Below are 23133 nucleotides of genomic sequence, written 5' to 3'. Positions count from 1 at the left end.
GAAAAACACTGAGGGCGGAATGAAAAGCTGGGCGAGTTACTGAAGTTGGCAGAATGAGACTTGGCACAGAAAAACACAAGTCATACACCAGGTGACAATGAGGAGGAACATATATTTGTCAGCTTTCTCTACTGATAAGAGGGAAGTATAGCAAAATCTGCCGAACTGCCTCTGTAACCGGGAGAACGCGAGCGGCAACGCGTGGGTAACACGTGGGCGCGAATCCGTGCAGCCGCCGCAGACAGGGCTCCGCTCATGCAGTGCTTTGTTTTGACGCGGTCGCCGCATGACTTATTGATGACACCATCGGTGAACAGACGGCGTGCGCTACTCTAGTGCTATCTCGGACCGACCGTCAAGGCAGAAAGCGCCACACACACTAAGCGCTAAAATGCGCGCGGCGCGCCGCCGTCGTTGAAATGCAGCGGTGGTACAGAGGCCACACCAACTGGCGGCGAGTCGCTGTGGGAGTAACATGCCAGCACGAAAATCTGTACTCCGCTCTCTAGGTGCCAGATGGGTGCTTTTATTGCGAAAGCAAAACTGCTCGCACATTCGGCCCATCGGTGGTCGTGGCGCCACAGAACACCTATACAAACTTAGAGAAGGGAAACTGTACCTTCCACAGTGCTACGGAAATAAGCGTAGCGGTAGCGTCGTCAACTAAAGTATGCGACCACAGGTGGCGCTGTACAACAGGAAACGGAAACGGGGTTTTGCACGGTATGGCCGCTTTACCAGGTGTTCTGTGGCTTTACTGGGTGTCTGGCTGCTGCGCCTCGATCGTGCTCCCGCCAGTTTAGTTGCTGTGTGACAAACGTAGCGCCTACATATATATGTAGGCGCTACGTTTGCCACACAGCAACAAAACTGGCGGGAGCACGATCGGGGCGCAGCAGAATACATGTAGCGCTGAGTCATATCGAGTTAAGGCACACTCTGAACTGACCTTTAAGGGCATCCGGAGCGGTTTTTCGTTTATTACGCCGCCGTTACCCCGAGTTGTGCCGCCACGCTCCAGCTGTTGCATTTAGTGTAGGGCTACTGACAGAATGCGGTTTCCAGGTGGCACGATGGCCTCGACTGGAATAAACGCACACTACACCAAATATTGAGTAAGCCTGAAAATATTTTATTTGCATTTTACAAGTACAACAAAAAGCACAGATCTACGCATCCACACAGACGTGGTTACATAGTCAAAAACATAGTCAAGAACATAGTCAAGAAATGGCTCATTAATAAGGGTAGCACAAACGCACAAGAAAGAAGACCTAAGCTACAAAACGTACGGTCGGCTGCTAAGTATAATAATTTCCCTGTAACCGCGTGTCACTTTTATACAGCATCTTTACAGCACTACCAGGCCGGGTAGTTTGGCGGAAAGAACGCAACAGTTTACGGCCTTCAGCTGCCTCTTACGAGTGTCATAATTATCCTAATCTCCGCATCAACGTCGTGCAAGTCCGCATACAGGCATCTGTATCTGAACCATATGTGCCAGTTTAATACATGTGTAGTGAATTATGATAACCACTGCGTCTTATCAAACGTATTGGTTTTGCAAATGCGCATTACATCTGACGGAACGACATACTGTAAGTGAAGCACAAGAGAACAAGGACAAAAGGAGGATACGACACTTGAAGAAATGAGGAATTAGTAGGCGTACAGCAAACAAGCGATGACGGAGAACACACAATGATGCATCGGGTGTTCTGTGACATCGGTTTGTGTACTTACGGTGTTATGGAGATCAACGGCATAAAAACGTACCTTCAAGCGTACTCCCTCAACCTCCGCCGCATTCATTATGATAATCAACGCCTAAACAAAATGAGGCACTATTTTTTGCCAAGAGTAGACCTCTTTACAGCAAGTCTATGTAATGACTCGCAGACGAAACCAGCATGCTTTCGAAAATGTTTTACCGCCGTAGTATTCGAACGCCAACGGCCAGGAAACACATCGATACCGATAGGCTGTCGGCTGTCGGTGGTTAATCAAGTACAAAAACCTTGACGCTATGACTAAAAAGCAGCTTCAACTATCACATTTAAAAAAAAACAACTGCGTATTTGCCTCAGGTAACAAAACATCCTTAGACACCTCGATTGTTTATGTCAATGACTTGTGTAAAGTAAAAAATTCAGCATGTTCAGCGCCCCTAGCAGAAAAAGCACAAATTAAAGTATGCGACCAAATTACAGTAGCTCCACTTGCGCTTACGCTGAAACACGCCTCGATTGATTTTTCACCCTCTGTGGCCATTTGTTGAACTTGAGAGTGTGCGGGGCCTGGTGGCGCCTCCTTACACAGCTGCGCGTCACGTGACCGTGTGACGTCACGCCAGACCAAGAGACGGGCCCCAGCTCGCGGCATCGATGGTGGAGGCGAAGCCTTGCGCGCCGCTGCTGCGGCGCTACCGAGAGAGGGCGCTCGCTGGTGTGACGTCATGCCAGACCGAGAGACGGGGCCCCAGCTCGCGGCATTGATGGTGGAGGCGAAGCCTTGCGCGCCGCTGCTGCGGCGCTACCGAGAGAGGGCGCTCGCTGGTGTGACGTCACGCTAAATGGGGATAAATGGGGCTACAGCTCGACTCCTCGCAGTGGTCGGCGCGCTGCCTTGAGCTATGTCGGAAGATGTATAGCCATAAGTTTAACAAAGGGCAACCATGTCCACACCATCAGCCGAACCAAGGCGCAGCCAAGGGTATTGCTTTCGCAATCTTCCAGGCTTAACCAAGCTAAGCCTTCAGCCAATTTTTCCTTCGCCTCCTCACAGGTCGGCGCTGTGTTTACGTTCTTGTAACTCGAAAATTCTGTCTTCTGAACGACTGAAAGCAGGCTTTACACCCAAGTCTTGAGTGGGAGTGGAAGGAATTGTGCGAGCGTCTAGCATTGTCTGGCTGAGAGGCTGTATTGAAACCGCATCGGCGTACATCGCGTACAATCGCGTCGGCTGAGGCCATACCATTTTGGAATGCGCAGTCGGCCGCGTATTTGTGCTCTTGAAGTTCAGGAAATAATGCCCGAGAGTGCCCTTGGAAATTAGATGTTTTCTTCGTATTTTAATATTGTTTAGGATGAGACGGGTGTTATTTACCTCATGTATGTGAAAGTGAATTCCTTTTGTTTACAATGCTAGCGATTCACCACTTTTACACGTTTCGACTTTAGAAGCAGTAATCCTATATTATATACATATATATCTAAATACCAAAATGGCTTGAATTAGTAAAGGCAAGGCGCAGACGACCAGGACTCAAGCAGAACACAAACGACAGGACCGGCGCCACTCACAACTAAGTTTATTTCCGCAACAAGCCTGCCTTATGTAGGTTAATCCAAGCCGAGTCACACACGAAAATTTAAAGTAAAATACAGCAATCCGTCGACCACTCAGGAATCATATCCGGCACAAAATATCAAATGAGCAAACAAGAACAACACGTGGAGCAGCACCGGAAGCAATTTATCGAGCATAGTCTTTTCCAAGCCAACGCGGAGAAAAAACGAGACATAAAAGTATCGTCTACACTTCACTACCAAACTATCCACGGCATAACACACTTCAAACGCCTAAGGCCCAGTCAGTGATAAAACCCGCACGACTATGGGAATAATGACCAACGAATAACACGGAAAAACATGTATAAGGGCGTCTAAGTACAGCGTCTGCGTCAAAAATAAAATCTCTAATAGTCACTCACCTAAAAAATTGATAAAACATGTGACTGCGCGAAAAATTAACCATGTGACAAACAATGAAATGGACAGAACAGTTGAACGATAAAGGGTCTAAAGAACAGTGTCTGCGTCAAAGAACGCAACAAAAGCTTAAGAGCTACTAGAAAATTGTGAACAAAATAAAAACTAATTAAATAAAAGGAAGACAAGGTAAAAACCTAAATGAAATCACTCTAACATGAGGCCTAAATGAAATCTTGTAAAAAAGTAGTCTCCTTGTCACTAAGCATAATGGACGGCCTGCTGACGCATTTGTTTCCCTCTTTCTTGAAGGAATAGGCTTCCACAATTTCCCGCTCGAACCTGTCATTTCCAAACTTCAAAAAAGTTTTGTCGAACTGAGGGCGGCAATTGGTGCAGTCTCTGCAATGCTCTGCAACGAAACTCCCTTCGTTGTTGCGCAGATTACGACAATGTTCCATTGCACGCTCACTGAAACATCGACCTGTTTGTCCAATATAGCTGCAACCACAGCTTAGAGGGATTTGGTAGACGACATGTGTCCTGCATTCCTTCTTTGTGTTCTTCTTGAGTCCTGGTCTTCTGCGCCTTGCCTTTACTAATTCAAGAATGAACCAACTAGCCCAAGCAAGAGTTTTACTTGACCAAAATGACACATGCTTGTAATTTACTTTCTTCAGGTGATGATTCCCGGTGAAGCTTCGTACGGCAACAAATGTTGCTTACCTGGTGCCGCAACGTTGGATGAATAAACAAAAAGCACGGAACGTAAATTTATAGAGCAACATAATCATTGCCTCATTTCACAACGCAGGTTGCGTCTACTTTATGAAATTGCACGGGGCACAAATTCGTTGGAGGCTTGTAAAGATCGTTCGCAATCATTTTTACTAAATCAAACGATTCCGCACTAAGACCGGACGCGGTTGAGAGTAGAGTGGCTACGCCGATCTACGCAGTCGGAGGAAGGCGTTCCAGCTAGCCTTCAAATCGCTCGCGCCCAGTACAGAAACCGGAAGTGTGGTTCAGGTATTAATGGCGGCTGCTTGGTGCGCTAGAGCCGATTTGGTCGCTGGGCTGCATGGCGGTGTCATCTCTTGTTGAATTTCTTTTTAAGGCGAAAGCCTTTCTAGGCTCATGGTGAAGTTTGTATCAGCAGACCTGAGCGCCGGAGCGCCCGCCGAAGCGTCATCCCGCCATATGAAGGCAGATTAAAGACAGATTGAAGAATAGAAAAATGATTGATGGTGACAGTTAGTGAATGATAACGTTATAATTGAGATCGGAAGATGTTAATGATGACTAGTAATGTATGCTAATGACTTGTAATGACTACGAATGACTCAGAAATGACCAATAAGTCTAACGACTGCTAGTAATAACCACAATTGATTCGACATGGCTAGAAATGTCTAGTATTAATTAGTAATGACCAAAACGACTACTAATGACTTGTAATGACTACTAATGGCTACTAAATGACAGAATATGTCTAAAGACGGCTCGTAACAACTACAATTGATTAGAAATGACTTAAAACGCTTAGTAATGACCAGTAATGACAAATAATGACTGAAATGACTTCTAATGACTAGTAATGACTACGAAATGACCAATATGTCTGACGACAACTTGTGAAGGCTGCAATTCATTATAAATCACTAAAATGCTTAGTAATGACCAGAAACGACCAATAATGACTGAAATGACTTGTAAAGACTACTAATGACTACGATATGGCAAACATGTCTAACGGTGGCTTAGAATAACGACAAATGATTGCAAATGACTAAATATGGTTGGTAGTGAGCATTAATGACTAAAGTAAGAAGAGAAAGAGAAGAGGCAAAGAGAAAGACGCCAATGATAAGATGAGGAAAACTACGCTTTCGCCGTTCACGTCTAAAGAGGAACTTACGAGACCCTGTAGGTTTTTGTCATAATGTACAGCGAATTCAAAACTCCTCAACAGATGCGCTCGAAATTCGGATTAGAGAGTATCGTAATCGTCGGTGAAATTTCTTACCCGTCGGCAAATGCTGCATGACACCACTCACAATATATTTCACAGTTCAGATTTTCTAGATCAAAGGAATTCAGTAGCTATTTGAGGAATGCAGGGTCGAGGAATGCCGCATGAAACTACCATTGTAGGCAGTGCTGCCTTACTACTAAACTTTTCTTTTCATGACATGCGTACATACAAGGCTGTCACATGCAAAAACATGATAAGACCATATATTTTAACTAGACGCATTCCTGAAACGGCATTTACCTTTAACTACACTTCTGTGATACGAAAATGTTGCGATATTCAAGCTTTCGTGGCGATGCACTTACTCGCACTTATAACTCGCTAGGAAGGCTCTATAAACAGTTTTGCAGAATCTGGGGTTGAATAAAGCATGTTTATTCCAGGAAAATAGCGTTGTAAGTGTTTGAACATTGAGGTTTAGAACTGTAGAACACTCTAGTGGAATGATTAGTCCGACCGCAGAAGGCCGCACTCTGGTGATATTAACCGAATTTAAAGAAATGTTGTAAAGACGCGGACGAAAGAAACATATAAGACACACAGAGCGCCCTGTCTGCGTGTGTGTCTGTAGTTTGTGCCCACGCCTGCCGTGGTGGTTTACAATCGCTAGTGTCGAGCGAACTAGTGCAAACTTATATTATTTTTACTTCTAGCGTACACTGTTAATAAACCTGGTCAATCAATGTTAGTGGAGTAGAATCATCTGCTACGTTAAATGATAGAAAGCTTAAAAAACGATGACTCTGTACATTTTCACTCTATAACACTGTGTCTCCGCTAGCCTTCAACCAGAAAGACCACAGGGCACTACAAAGGATCGTTTCAGCAAATTGTTGAGTCCTATAATATTCAATCAGTAGAGCTGGATTATGTATGGCTTTGCGCGTAGTACTTGCTATTTTTGTGAAAACATGTCACATACCACATCTTATCAGAGCAGTAGAAGACACTCTGTCGTTACTTTGCTCTATATGACTACACATAATACCGAAGTAGCAGCACAATTAGTGCAGAAATCATATTTTACGTATGATGTTTCCTTATCGAGCATGATGTTTCCTTATAGGCCTACGTGTCGATAATAAGTGAATAGGCACATTCTTGAACCAATGCACCAAAGCATGGGTGACGGACTGCCCGTCAGTGTAGTCCGTCACCCATGCGAGCCTTGCGCCTGAGAAGAACAAATCTACCACAACTTGGCACACCCACGAGCGAGGTGACAGAAAGTAAACTGTGAGATACTGAGCTCACCGAGGAAGGCTACTGCGGCAGAAACGGGACAGGCCGCTGTTGAAAATAGTCAGCAAATAAAATCGAACATAAAAGGACACTGATCCTCAATTATTTGAGAGGCGTAAAGTTTAGATAGGTTGCAATCATCTTCTAGCCCCACTTCTAGTAAAAGCAGAGTATACGCTGGTCGCACCTTTTGCGCAAGGCCTAATAAACTCGGAAACAACGTTTGGCGGAGATGTGGCCGGAGCTTCGTGTAGTCCGCCTAGCAACCGTATATGATGTGCACCGAAAGGGAGGTTTGCTGAGCTGCACCAGCCGCAGTGCACACCCATTGTAAACGCGGGAGAAACGGAGGCAGCTGAGACAATCCATGGACAGGTCTTCGAGTGATCAAACATGGCGGTGCGACATCGCTGTGGAAAGAGTGAATAAACAGAGATTTGGTTCCCTCTGAAAAGCAAACGAAACGTTCCCTGACGTCCACTCAGGCAACTCAATCTTATCGTGAAATAAGATGTATTACAAAGCAAACTATATGATGCAGACCACTATTGACAATATGCGATAGTTCACTCATGAATGCTGTTAATATCGATGATAGCAGGGCTAGTTTGTGCAGATGCATATTGGAAACAGAGCGACAGCATAGGACACAAGTTAAGAAAGAGAAGAAACGAGTTTGCATCTGCTCCTTTCTTGCCTCGTGACCTGTTTTGTTGTGTAGTTTGTGCAAATGCATGCGTGCCACATTGCGGCACGTGATAAAGTTAGCAGGTGCACTGCCGTGGCTTTGATTAACACTTACGATAGACGGGTTCTTATTTACGCGCTCGGCAGGTGACTTATATTGTGTTGTCAATATGCTTGGACTCCACTGTGAACGATTATAATTGTGCTGCCTTCGGTCACGTTGTCGCCTGAGAGCCTGTCCAACGCCTGAGAACTGGCAAAGATGCAAGAGCAGCAATCAAGATGATTGACAAAGGGTGCGTTCTCGGAAGCAACGGTCCCCACTGGTGAGGTCCTGTGCACCTGGGGAGTTAGCCTACATTCCCGACACCATACTTCCTAAGGATCAAGCGCCTCGCCTCGGCAACGACAATCGGGTCAAGGGAACTTGTATGGCCCTGCGACTGGCAACAAATGCAATGAAAGACCACTTGTTTAAGCCTCGGGGACATGGAGAACTGTGTGGTTATTTATGCGCTGATCATTCTCTTGTGATTTTCACCATCTAAATTGCTGTATATGGAGCTCCCTTTCACGTCCCTTCAGACTTCTATTTTCTCCTGGCAACCTGCCGGGAATCAGCCCTGGAGTCTCCGTTGCCGCTTCTAGCCCCCAAATTCGCAACAGTGCATAGCAGTTTATGGGATCGGCTGGCCTTTGCTATATCGATCGGTGTCATAAGCGCTACTTCTTCGCTTAACTATTAGAGCGAAATTTTAGGCGCCTGTTCCGACAGTGAGCGTCGGCTTCGGCGTAAGCATGCGAATGAGTAGAACAGCGAAGAAAGAAAGAGCGAGCGTGGAGAGTGAAATGAAAGGCGCGAGCCGCGAACGGCGGAGACAAATGAGATCAGCGCGTTCAGTGACATGCGGGCAGGGTATTGGTGTCACGTGGACCAGCGTGACTGCACGTTGCATACTCGTGTCCGGCCTTATTTCATACTAACGTCTGCTCCAGTGAGCTCTCGTTCGCGTTTATTTCGATTCTCATGGTTTGAGATTGTTTTTACAAGGATGAGTCTCAACTGATATTCCTGATGGAAAGATTTCAAGAGACAGTGCGCCATATGCAATTCTCCACGACAAGACGGACCCTCAATGCAAATACGCGGAGGCGACACCGAGTAACGCATTTTTCCTGAGTTTGGTCCGCGCTGATGATGCAACAGAAAAGAGCACACCTACATGATCACGATCAGTGGCAAAGACGTCATCTTCATAAGGCCCGACTATAGAGTCAAGTACCATGGAAGAAGAACGTAAACGTCGTGTCGACCTCCCAGCAGACGAAAGAAAAAGCACGCGACATTTCGCACATAAAGAGAGGAGACGAGATTTTCATGCTGTCACGTGACTGCCGTATCTATTCGCAGGCAGTTGGTGAGGCCGCTAGGCCGCAGGTGCGGGTTAACGCCGGCGGCGCCCCCGCGTGCCTTTTACTGCCGCGTCTATGGGTCTTTCTGCAGTGATGATCACTCAGAAATAGCGCTAGAGTAGCGCGGGTCGTTTGTTGACTGATGTCGCTATCGGCAAGGCATGCGGGGTTGCGTCAAAACAGAGCGCTTAATGAATGGAGGTCTGTCTGCGGCGGCTGCTCTGAATCGCGTGCACGTCTCAATCTGCCTTTCGCGATCTCCCGATTAAGGAGGCAGTCACACCACACTTCAGTCGTTTGCAACGTGCCGCAAGAGGTAGATTGTACGTGCCAGCCAGTATATCGTGAAATGAAAACAGCTATAGAGCTGCACTGAAATTTTGCAATGGGGGGTATAAAATGGTTGGTGAATTTTCGGCAGACTGATTGGTGCAGGTAGTCGGCAGTTGTTTCGCGTTGGTTGTGATTTTGTCTCAAAGACCAAAACGGGAGCTAGGCTCATAGGCTAAATGGCATGTAGACAAGTGACACTGGGTGCCGTGTAAAATACTTCTCGAATTTTTCTAAACCGGGGAGACATGTCCTTTCATCTAGCGAGACGCCAAATGAACAATGTACGGAGCGATAATTCTTATGTTTTAGACAATTTAAAAAATCACTTCAGGCAGATAGCGCTATACCATGACGGAATATTCAAGGACACGGACATTACTCGAATGAGTAATTGAAACACGTATAAGCTAATTTATTATAATCCACTAATTAGCCCTGTAATTAATTATTTACTTACATATTGCAATTCACAAAATGTAGTCGGTTAGTGTATAAGGCATACCTATTATTATTATTATTATGACGAAATCTTCAGAAAAGCCCGGATCTGGAGATGTGTCCCATCTTACTCACGATAAGAATGCACTTTTAAAAAAGAAATCCCTTTTATGCACTGAAGCACAAAATAAACTGGAACGGCCATGTATTTCGTCGCGAACTTTGGGACTGGCTATCCCGAAGCTGGTGTGGTCCTCAAAATTCATTTTAACTGGATGCGATACACCTTGCGACGCCACCGGCCACAATTCATAGATTGCAATTTGTGCCGCAAAGTAGTTGATTAAAAGGGTAGTTAGAGCGTTTGCGATATTTAGTTGAACACCTGAATAGATATCTCACGCATGTAATGTCCACCTCTTTAAATGCTTTAGTCTAAAGAAGGGAATTATGCTACCAGCAAGAGGTGACCTTAAAAATTCTATAAAATTTCGACGTGATAACGTGGCAGAGATTTTCCAAAATAAGGCAGTGCGTTTGGAGGAGGCTCATGAGGCCTCCACAAAATTCCAGAATGGAAGGATCGTGATGTGTGAGAGCAGGACGCCGAGAGAAAATGGAACAAAACGAATAGTGCATGTGTAACAGCAAAAACAACTTAATGACGGCCTGACCACTCTTTGAGCGCGGTAAACAAATCAAATTAGATGCGAGAGAATGCTTACGTGAATAAGTGGGCCAAATATTACTTAATTCCATTCAACGGAGAACTCACAGTGCCTCTGTCAAATGGGTGATGCCTGCCAATGGCTGGATGAGACCCCCGCCATATGAACTGTGTATTACAACGCCGTCGAACCCTAATACGACTATTCTCTAAATGTGGGAAAGTAATATGTGTGGAATATTATCGAAGCTCCGAATAGTAGATACAGAACAAACTAGCAATTTATTTCTTAAAGGTCAGCAGAAGCTTAACAACAACTGCAATAACCTACTCACTCCAGATCACACTCAATAACATGCCCTGCTATAGAAATACAAATACCTTTACGGAACTTCTATACAATAGAAATATCATTTCAACCCGTGTTTAGTCACCGAAGGCAATGAAATTATTCCCCATAATCATGTTTTCAAGTGAGTGAGTGAAAACTTTATTCTAAATGTCCGGCTATTTGTGTGGGGTGGCGCCATAAGCACCCCAGTCTAGGTGACGGCCTCGGGTCCTTGGACAGGGGCGGCTTCCTCGGCGTGCCGGACGGACCGCAGTTGATCAGCGAGGGTCGTGGCTGGGCAGGGCCGCCTACCAACGCACCCCTCGGTTCGAGACTGCCATGTCTAGCCCGTTCGGCGGGGACTCCTGCTGTTCCCTACCGGTGCATGCCCACAGCATGTGCTGCATCGTCGCTCTGGCTCCGCACGCTTTACAACCGTCGGACGAATAAATGTAGGGATAGCAGAGGTGAAGGTTCGCCGGGTTCGAATATGTGCGTGTTTGCAATTGCCTCCAGGCAACCGCCTGTTTCTTGCTTAGTTTGGCGTGCGGTGGTGGATATTTACATCTGTTCAACCTGTAGTGTTGCGTGATGTCTCTGAAAGTTGTCATGCGATCCCCCCACGTCTACTCCCGCAACGCTCTCGCGGTGGGCGCGACATCGGGACAGCCGGCGGGCGTCGCGGCTCGGCTTGTAATTCCTCGAGCCGCGGCGTGGGCCGTCTTGTTTCCCGGGAGTGGAGGGTCCGTGTGGGCGGGGGTCCATACGAGGAAACTGTCGTTTTTGCGGCAAATATTGGCATGTTGAATTTCGAGAATGCGGGCCGCTTCCCGGGAGATCCGGCCGCTAGCGTAGTTACGTATCGCTGCCTGTGAGTCGCTTATTATCACCTCGGCGGTCGTGGTGGCTACCGCGAGGGCTATCGCGGCTTCCTAGGCCGCCTCCGTTTCGTCCGTTCGTATCGTCGCGCTCGCGACGCAAGTTCCGCTGTGGTCCGTGATTGCGACCGCGAAACCGCGTCGCCGCTCGTAACGAGCCGCATCTACGTAAATGGTTTCCTTGCTGCTGCCGTATTTCTTTTGCAAGACTCGCGCGCGCCTGTTGCGCCGGCCGACGTGATGCGTCGAGTGCATGTTCTTGGGCAACGGGGAAACGACGATGGGCTCGCGAATGGGTGTTGGTATCGCGACCTTTTCACCCTGCTGCGTGTGGTAGCTGATGCCCAGTGTCTCGAGGATGTGTCGTCCGGTTCTCTTTTTTGCCAAACGCTCGTACTGCGCGACGTTGTGCGCTTCTATTATCTCGTCTAGGGTATTGTGTAAACCCAGTTTGAGAAATTTATCCGTGCTTGTATTCATAGGCAATCCGATGGCACATTTGTACGCCTTGTGGATGAGGCGGTCTAGCTTCGTTCGTTGGGTCGCCTGCCATTTGAGGTAGGAGGTGACGTACTTTATGTGACTGGTTACGAACTCCTGTACCAGGCGGATCGTATTGCATTCTTTCATTCCACTATGTCTGTTTGCGATACGTTTCAGCAACCGAATTGTTTCATCTACCACGCGCTCTAGCCTGCGTACGGTTTCGCCGTTGTGGCTGTCGGCCGACAGGTGCAAGCCCAGTAACCTAATATTGTGAACATGCGGGATGTCGGAGCCGTCAGATGTGACTACTCTAATTTCTCTGTCTGCGTGCTCGGCTGCGGAATCGGCGTTCTTCGGTTTGCGATCCTTGCGCGTGGGTCTGTAGAGCAGGAGCTCCGACTTCAAGGTCTCGAGGAAACTGTCTTCTTAGAAAAACGTCAGGCAGAAGCAAGCAGGTTATTCTCATTTCATTACTTGAACATTGTTTCTAGCGCGCTATATGTTATTGCGCGGAAAAATAACCCCATTACGCGACTGGTTCAAATTTTATTCACTCATTTGAAATCATACCATAAAGTTATCTTCACTTTTTTTTCTTTTTTTTCTGTAACAGCCGCAATCCAAGCATAACTACATTGAAATCCGGCCTAAACAAGGCTTAAAATTCCGCTTTGGCTTATCACCAGTGGCTGCGGGATGAACTAATCCTTTGTGCGGATAACGTTTCCTAATGAATATACCCTTCTTCCAAAGTAGGCGTCTCACCGTGCAGAAGTAGTCATTTGATGCAGCTCTTGTTACCAGGCTGGACGATATAGTGAAAGCAGCTTTGAGCGAGATCACGAAGAAATTAAGGAGCATTCAACTAGCATTGCCTTATAGAAGACAGCTATATTTTTATCGTTTATAACCCACCCCTCTTTGTAATGTCCCTTTTGTCACGATGGGCACCTGTAAAAAAGAATGAATAAAGTTAAGACGTTCTTGGAGCAACCTTTGTTGGTGGCTCATGCGCAGATGTAAGCCCTGATGGCAACCTACGACAATTTGCTCCACCCCCCCCCCCTTCTCCGTCCGCATATAGAAACACAAAGTAAAAAGGCACATATAAGGTGACGCCAATGGCATCTTCAAGGTTGCCCATCGGGATAACGAAAGCTGCCGGGTTCTTTATGCGGTGTTGTAAGTTCATTCTACATCGAGCACCCTGTGGTGCTTCCTTCCCATCCACCTATTTCCCCCGTACCTCCCTCCTTCGTCACACAAATCTTTGTCATGAACGCCTGTAGAGATGATAAAGAGAAGAATGCATTCGTTATCTGTGCGCTTGTTACCAACCATTACACCTATAAGATGTTGCTCACGAATGAATGAGGAGAGAAAAAAAATTATAAATGAAAGGCAGGGAGGTCAACTAGAACTGAGCCTGGTTGGCTACACTACATTGGGGGAATAGAAATGGAGAGGCACATATTAGGAGAAGAAGAGATAGTTACTAAGGATATCGCCGACGTGGTAACAGTTTTCTCCTTTATATCACTGATAGTCACTCAGTACGGCTCACAGATGGTCGCTCAATCCTGTAGCTTTCAAATATCGCAGCAGGACTTTTAGGGACTTTTGTAGCTGAGTATGCGAGGCCATGGACTCAAGATCCTGTTCAAGGGGAACGGTTTTCAATCTAACCGATTTGGAGCTGTGCACAGAACATGTCTTTGGTTTTCAAAAGATGGGCAGTAGCACAGTAGAACTTCTACAGTCTCCACGACACCACAGGCATTGCACTCGCCTCTATCAGCCGTTCAAATCAAACACGTATATGCATTGGTGAATAGGACGCCCAAGCGTAAGCGGCACAGCATTGTTTCCTCATTTTGCGGAACCCCAGGCAACAGCCGAAGTTGCATAGATGGGTCGAGGGAATGCAATCGATGCTGGGTGAATTCAGGTGTGCACCATTCCTCCAATGTCATAAGGTGCGTTAGCTTCCTTAAGTGCTGGGCCGCGTCAGTTCTCGATAAAAGTACAGAAACAAGGTGTGCTCCTCCGTGTTCTTTCCTAGCAGCTTCGTGATCGAGGCCGTCGCCGGAGATACCGAAATCACCCGGCAGCCGCTGAAACACGACGTCGCGATCATTCTAGCGACATTCTAGCGACAATCTAGCGCCGTTATTGAGTCGCAAACTTTCACCCACCCATTAGCTGGTTGATTGTTTATATGATGAACGGCATCTGAGAGAATACAAGATTCCTCACATCGACCGGTTCGGAGCTTGTTGTGAATACAAGGAAATGCTCAACAGACCTGTAGAGAGCTTATTGTAGCGAGATATGGAAGTATGTGCGCATATTGTAATTATAACATTTAATTATGCAGCATGAAACGCGCCCTGTACACTCTAAATACTAGGGAGAGTATCGCAGGAGTAAATGGGCCGATTTACTCTTCAAATAATTGTTTTACTCTTGTACAATGTCGAGTGGAGTGAAATGCATTGTTACTCCGTCAGCAAGGAGAGAGTGAAATGTTCTTGTCTCTCTGCCCTTCTGAGGGAGAGTAGAATGTCCATTCTACTCTTCCTCCAAGAGAGAAGAAAAAAACTTAGCAGAAGCTGCTGCTTCAAGTGCAGGGGGCTGGCACCGAACATTCCGATGTATCACTCACACACGCTGAGCAAAGGGCATACCGTTTTGCTTCAAAGTGAAAAGGCAGCCACAGTGGAAAGAGGAGCGGAGCCAGCGCTCTACTTTTTCACTCGGAATACTCTTTCATGTATTTATCACACTCTGTTTTAGAAGTATGACTTGCTCTTAGATTCCAGAAAGGGGAACCATTGGGGGCAGAGTACCCCATGTTTAAAACGTCATTATCGTTTACGTGCATGCTAACGAAACCAGTTCATTAGAACCGCTCGTGGCTCCCCAAGCGGGAGCAAGGCCTTTGCCTGTGTCCAGCGGAGTGCGCAGCTTACATCTTAATTAGAAGCTAGAGTCGCTTGCAATTGAACAATTAATTTGGAGCATCTAAAAGTGTTGTTTATCCTTATGAGAAATAGTCATATGAGTGCTTCTGGCTGGTATTTGAGATTTTGATTACAGTGAATCGATCTACTTGCCAACCAAGTATGCTAGTGGAGGGAGCGATGTGTTCAATGCAAAGAACTGAGAGCATCTGCGTGGAACACTTGTTCATCAATTGGCGGATGAGAACATATAGTGTTAATCAAGCAAAAGCCCCTTAGTTTGATGGCTTCTTCAGACACAACTGTTATAAGGGAGAATAAATTGAAACCTTACTGCACATAATAAATTTCTGGACTTAAGCTAGAGTGCCCAGCGATGCACTGTATCAGTCTTCATAGACAAATATATACTTATTTTGAGACGAAGATAAGATTCTGTTAAGCACGATAATTTTTCTTACTTGAGCGTACCTTAGCACTTCAGTAGGAGGAAACTTTGGTTTCCGGTAGTTCGTTCATTGTGCACGTATATGCATAGCCACATACAAAATTCACGGGCATGGAAGGCATATGTAAAACGGAATGGTGCCTCTCCCAATTTATGATTTGCGTCTTCGTCTTTTTCGTGCTCTGCCCTGCCTGTACTTGTGATTGTGTTGCTTTTGATGCATCATATTCGTGACATCTGATCTTTGGTTCACATCTCATGTCATTCTATACTTTAGTTAGATTACCTTTTCAACTAGTCACAATAATTGATCGTGTATTTATGCAGGCTGCTCTTCAAAAGAATGGCGTTAAGGCAGTAAAGCGAAATAAAAGGCTGCAATGTGTGGCATGAAATGTGGATTATTTTAATGTCAATGCTCCTGGCAGTTTTATGCTCATTTGCTACACACAAGATGATATTGTAAATTTAATTTTGTATATTTGTGAGAACATGTAACGGATCAATCCCAACAGCACCGCCAAACTACTATCGTCAAACGCCAACTAAATAGGAAATGTGATACGCCTCTGTACTGCTTTGAGACTGGGCGGGATAATGCTGTGGAACCACGACAAGACAAGTTTAGAAACAATGGGGTGCAGCCCACACAAGAATAACTTTATGTGAAATATTTATAGCCAAAGCTAGACTGCGGCCTCACATGAAAATAGCCGACAAATTTCTAAATGCATTGTACTCTCAGTCAGAAACATCCATAGATTGTACAGGACATTATCAAATGAACTACTCTCTTAGAATATGGCACACGAAAAAGTTTCTTGCACAATTTATCTACGCTACCAGCCTCATGCTTAGCAGCTCATCTGTTCACCTCTGCAATATGAGTGCATGTGTTTTGTGCTAGAAATGCGCTTGCTCACCAGTAAGTAGGCGTATATTTCTCTTCGATCGTTTCTTTTTTAACTTATGAGGTTTCACGTACCAAAACCATTTTCTGGTTATGAGGCACGCCGTAGTGGAGGACTCCGGAAATTTAGACCAGATGGGGTTCTTTAACGTGCACCGAAAGCTAAGCACACGGGTGTATTCGCATGCGGCCGCCATAGCCGGGATTCGATCCCGCGACCTCGTGCTCAGCAGCCCAACACCATAGTCACTGAGCAACCACGGCGGGTCCTCTTCGATCGTAGTGTCAATACTTTGTGAGTTGGGAAACCTTTGCTCTATGTTTAACTTTTCATTGTATACTTTATGGTTGAAAAGATGGAGCCAATTAAATATAAAGAATATTTCTACACTGTAATGCTGATGAAACTTTAGACAATATACTTATGTGTTATTACAAGATGTGTTCTAAGGTTCATGGGCATCATTGTGATCAGATTTTATACGTGTGTTGGTATGTATCTCAAGTTCTTATTCAGCTTGTCCTGTGACTGATAAATAAAGATTTTATCCTTCTAAGAGAAAACAAATTCAATTGAGTAACTAGGCGAATACAGATTACGTCCAATTCACCAAGCCTAAGTGCATGAGCTGCTTATGAAGGAATTAAATATTCCCCACATGTAAGTATTGCGAATCCCTTCTAATTAGACCATGGTTCTACGTAGTGAGCGTCGTCAAATGTAGTCTACGTGAACGTAGTCTACGTAGTGAGTAGTGTCACACTACTGGGAACAGTACAAGCAGTTTGTTCTGTGTTCTGAATGAGTACAAAATCTCTCTTTTAGGAGTGTAAGAAGTCTGTTTTGGGGAGTAGAAACACACAATCTGGAGGAGTAGAAGCACTCGGTCTGGAGAAGTAGAAACACTCGGTCTTGAAGAGTAGAAGTGCTCGGTCTGGGGGAGAATTATTACCCTTGTAGGGAGACTATTGCCACACTGGGGAAGAGTACTAGCACTCCTTTGCGATGAAATAGTAAAACTCTGTCAGGGGGATTCGTTCTAATCTTTCTCTCAAAGGTAGTCGATCTACTCGAAAAGGGAGTGAAATATGGGACAAGCAGATGCTCCCTCGAAGAGAGTTACTTTAACTCTTTTCGTTTTTAGAGTGTATGAAGAGAAACCACAAGGTTCAGGCGGTCCTCACCTCAGTATACTGGACTAAGCTAAGCGCAGCGACTATAAACTCCAATAACATTGGCTGTCATTTCCTACCGATATATGTATTAACAATCTGCGTGCTGCGTGCAGGTAGCTTCAGTATAACATGACTTAAACAGGATACTGGAAGACTTCGTAGATTACCCCCTTAGAAAAAAACAGGGCGATATTGACGAAGGACAAAGAGTGACAAGGGCGCTGAGTCACGACAAAATTTTTTTGTTACGCTCAAAAAATTATGCACATGAGCATAAGGGCCCTGGATGAATGAGAGTTATACAAAGTACATCAGAAAATTTAAAATTCATAGTTTCAGGAAACCAAGGCGATGTTTCAAAATAACAACTAAATAACCCACGCAGTATTCGAGGTGTACCATGAGCCTAAACATCCTGCCTTATGTGCAAGCCGAGCGTGTCCTCCCCCAATCGCCCTGCACAAGAAACTATAATTCGTAAGTGGTACGATTTCTCAATGCAACTGACATATCTGGCATGAATCACGTACGTTTGTTTTTGTTGCTGAGAATCTTGTCGCTGGAGTAAACCATTTATTCTTTGTCGGCCTCCGGGTTGTCTGATTCTTGTATTTCGTCTTTTGACCTCTCTGATTTCAAAAAAAAATATGGGGTTTTACGTGCCAAAACCACTTTCTGATTATGAGGCACGCCGTAGTGGAGGACTCCAGAAATCTGGGACCACCTGGGGGTCTTTAACGTGCACCTAAATCTAAGTACACGGGTGTTTTCGCATTTCGCCCCCATCGAAATGCGGCCGCCGTGGCCAGGATTCGATCCCGCGACCTTGTGCTCAGCAACCTAACACCATAGCCAATGGGCAACCACGGCGGGTACCTCTCTGATTTAGAAAATATTTTACAGCTCCACTAAAAGCAGCATGTATAAGCTCGATAATAGTCTTTCATATGGAATGGTTGGCATGATGGCTTTCGGACAGTGTATTCCTTACCACTGTTGCTCGGAAAAGAGGCCATACTTGGAGCCTGCATATCGAGATAACTGTCTGCCAGATAGAATGCACCATTAACAATTGCAGCTGGACATTTCTGGTGTAGCGGTAACTGATTTTCAATGTTGTTTTAACTTGCATAGAAACATGTGCTGCAGATGATTATGACACAAGACCAATGCCTCGTGCTATTACGAATGACTTCATTAAGATGTTGACACACATGTATAGGCCTAGTTCAATACGAGGGTGGGTACGTTGGTCTTCACAACTTCTACAACGCCGCGAACGCACAAATTTCTAGAAAAGGAGAACTTAACCGACTGTACGTCCGAATCTACACCAAAAAGCTCAACCTATATAGCTGAATTCGAGTTTGTTAGACGGACTAAGCTCCACCTCCACAACTCCGATTCAACTTTTCGTTAAGCAGGCACAAGTTATCTCGGCTTATTGCTCGAAGTAACATTTCTTTTCTTACCAATATATACATTGGTGGAAACCAGACAGCGGGTCAGACACGCAAGCGAGCACGTTCGCGAGCGTACGCGCGCCTTATCACGAGGGGCGATGCGCCGCCGACAAATCGGTAACCGTGACCCTTACTAGAGCACACACCCGCGACGGCGGTGGGGAATGCAGCCCTTCCTCGACTTTACTACACGTTCTCGCGTCGCACGCGAGCTTTTCTCTTCGAGCCTGCGGCGGCAGCTGGTGAAACACACAGTGTCGCAGGAATCCCGCCTAATATAAGTGCATCGTCGGTTGTACTTGTCTAGAGCTCTTTTGTTCTGGGTAGCCGCTCCGGTCCTGCAGTCGATATTAAAGGACGAGGTAAGTGCCACCGAACATGCATATGCACCAAAGCGATCCCTTCATGAAGTCCGGCGACTGAAACGGTCACATTATTTTCAGTCTGCGTAGCCGTATCTTATAATGTTTCTTTTCATTTTTCTCCAGATATTGTTGCTGTTGTTCTTGTTCTTGCCTTAGACAAAGTCATGTGCGTTTTGGGTGTACACAGGGAAAATTAAACCTTTGAAACCGACAATTAGTTGATATTCTGGCCCCAGGGATAGAAATTTGGCAATATTCTTTTGTTAAAAGTTCTGGCAGTCAACATAAAACGCCAGGATCATGAGCCCGCTCTGATCTTCTTCAATGAAAATGCGCCGGTATTAAGTGATAAATATATTCTAATACTTTTCATTCTCGCTTTTCGTCAGCTTTTCGAGCAGCGCTTCACCTACATTATCAACGGATCCGCGCTTCGTAAGCAGAGTGCGATAACGAAGGAATGAAAGAGAGAGAAATAAATCCGTACTGTAAACTCGCTGTGACGTTTGTGTCTTCAGCGTTTACGTCCAAACGGGTGACCTCTTGATTCCATTGAAGTACACCTGTGAAGTACGGCAAAAAACTTGTAGTGTTTCAGCTGATTTACACATCAGAGATGAAGCAAACGTCATTCATTTTGCATTTAAGTCGAGGTGGCGAACACCGAGTATTCGTCGCCCATGTTCTATTGTGTAAATTCACACAGTATAGCAAAATCAGCTCTAAGGGTATGCTTAATGTCAAATCGGAACCATGAAGATTAATATTTGTTAACCACCCGACAGTATCGCTTGAACGTAAAAAAGAAACCCTTATCGAGTAGGCTGCCCCCTTGGGACGTCCTGCGCACTTGCTTTGCCGCGTTCTCGGTCCGCGCTTGCACATCGCTGGTATCCGAGTACATAAGTACGACCTTGCGCGTGCATATGGGTGTCAAGGCAGGTTACGATGGCCGCAACGGTACGTTAAGCCATGCCACCTTGAACCAAAGAATCACGCCTGATATCTAGAAAGAAAGCTGTCTTGGAAGTGAGCCCGTATTTGTTTCAGCCGAACGTCGCATTACACCTGTACCGAAGGTAGAACACAGAATGTTCCTAAAAGTAGTCTGAAAATTGCTACCTGATGGTAGTATATGGTACTTTATGGTACTTGATTGTGCACGCAACCGACCCCACAACTACCCCTGAAAGCACGCTGGCCCCGTACTGGGGTGTCACACCTGGAAGTTGCCGGCGCTTGGGCGTCGTGGCTCTAGTGCGCGCAGCAGGCAACCAACCCGAGTGCGGTTACCACGTTATGAGTGTACGGAAAACACCTAACTGTACCCGCCATGGGCTCCACAGAAATATCAGTGTCCCTCCGCCTTCAGTTGTGTATTATTTCGGCCTCCATCTGTGATCAGCTAGCCGAGTTAACTCGGCTTCTAGAGCAGCCGCTCCTGTAAGACCTTGGTCGCGGGCGTAATCTTTCGATTAGAACTTTTTGTGACATAAGGAACATCTTTTTTCTGAAAATGCTATGTCGTTATCTGTTGTTGTTTTTGTGTTAAATTCTGTCATGCAGTAATGTTACATCAGATACAGCGGTCTCCGGACGGTCATCTTCTGGAGAAATAAAAATGCACACTTGTTGAGCGTGCACAACACGGAGCAGTAAAAAAGTCGATCGTTTATTAAGGCGCGCTGACCCATCTAACGGTAAACGAGAATGTGATTCGCTACTTGCTAGAAATTGATCGCATCACACTTTTGGGATCCGTTTCGTCTCTTTGGCCAGTTTTTTGCCAGACGTACCTACCGGGTGTTTCAGGGAACACGTTCAAAAATGCTAAAAATTGCATGTGCCAGATACCACACTTCTGGTCCATGATATGTCCACTCGGAGATGTGGAAAGTATATGCAAACAGATTGAAATGCATAATCTGCTTAATTATGCATAATCCCCAGAGTACAATCAGCCTCTATATATGGCTTCCATAGATTACGAAAAGGCATTTGATTCAGTAGAGCTACCAGCAGTCACAGAGGCATTAAGTAATGAAGGAGTACAGACCCCTTGCGTAAACAACCTGGAAAATATATACAAAGATTCTACTGCTATCTTAATTCTACACAAGAAGATTAGGAAGATACCTATAAAGGAAGGGGTGAAACGAGGAGACACAATCTCCCCAATGCTGTTCACTGCGCACTTTGAAGAAATATTCAAGCTGTTAAATTTGGAAGGCTTAGGAGTAAGGATCGACGGCGAATACCTCAGCCATCGTCGGCTTGGTGATGACATTGTTCTATTGAGCAACAGTGCAGGCGAGTTATAACAAATGATGGAGGACCTTAACAGAGAGAGCGTTAGAGTGGGGTTGACTGTTCATATGCACATGAGAAAGATAATGATGAAACACTCGCCAAGGGGACCAGAGTTCAGGATCGCCAGTCCGCCTTTAGAGTCGGTGAAGGAGTACGTTTACCTAGGTCAATTAATCACAGGGAACCCTGATCAGGAAAAGGAAATTCATAGAAGAATAAAGATGGGTTAGATCGCATACGGAAGACATTTTCAGCTCCTGACTGGAAGCGCACCATTGTCATTGAAAAGGAAAGTGTATACTTAGTGTATTTTACAGGTGCTGACATATGGTGCAGAGACTTGGAGACTGACAAAGAAGCTTGAGGACAAGTTAAGGACTGCACAAAGAGTGATGGGACGAAGAATGCTAGGGATAATCTTGAGAGACAGAAAGAGCGGTTTGGATCAGAGACATTAGGAAAAAGACTGGCGCTTGGCAGGGCATGTAATGCGCAGGTTAGATAACTGTTGGACCATTAGGGTTAAAGAATGGGTAGCAAGAGAAGGGAAGCGCAGTAGAGGAAGGCAGAAGACTAGGTGGTGCAATGAAATTAGGAGCTTCGCGGATGCTAGTTGGAATCGGTTGGCGCAGGATCGGGGTTATTGTAGATCGCAGGGCGAGGCCTTCGTCCTGCAGTGCGCATAAAAACGCTGCTGATGATGATACCCAAGCCCTGCATGCAGCGTAAGGGAGCTGCTGAACTAATTGAATTTCTTAAGCTAAAATACGTAGAAAAATCGTAGTGTGACTTACATCATACGTACAGACATGATAGCATCAGGTTGTAATTTGACTACACGAGATAACATAATGCCGTTATGCGAAAAGTCAAACAAACCCTTTTTACAGCGTTTCTACCATGCATACACTAGCCACGGCGTCTGTCATTTGTGCGCGCCGGTGCGTCAGTATCTTGGAGGCCCCGAGTGGCGAGCCCGGTTCCTTGCAATACCACCATATGGCCTTCGCATCTCCCGAATCGCGGCTCAGGCAAGAGGCCGCGTTTCTACCAGAAAGGCAGCCTTCGTGCTTAGCGTTCGCCGCCAACGTTTCCTAGCAAGCACTAAGATTACACACGCTCCAGTTGCCGGTTAGTGCGAGAAGCAGTCAGGGATCTTTGAATTCTATCGCGTACCACCAATAAAGGCGTAGATAAGCGACCCCCGTGTTTTTTGCTGAAACACCCTCTATATGAACACGGTAGGGCGGCGAGGACGGGCTCGGAGGCAGCGGCTTT

Source organism: Dermacentor variabilis, chromosome 11 (assembly GCF_050947875.1).
Source record: "Dermacentor variabilis isolate Ectoservices chromosome 11, ASM5094787v1, whole genome shotgun sequence".
Lineage (NCBI taxonomy): Eukaryota > Metazoa > Arthropoda > Arachnida > Ixodida > Ixodidae > Dermacentor > Dermacentor variabilis.
This window is presented reverse-complemented; position numbering follows the sequence as displayed.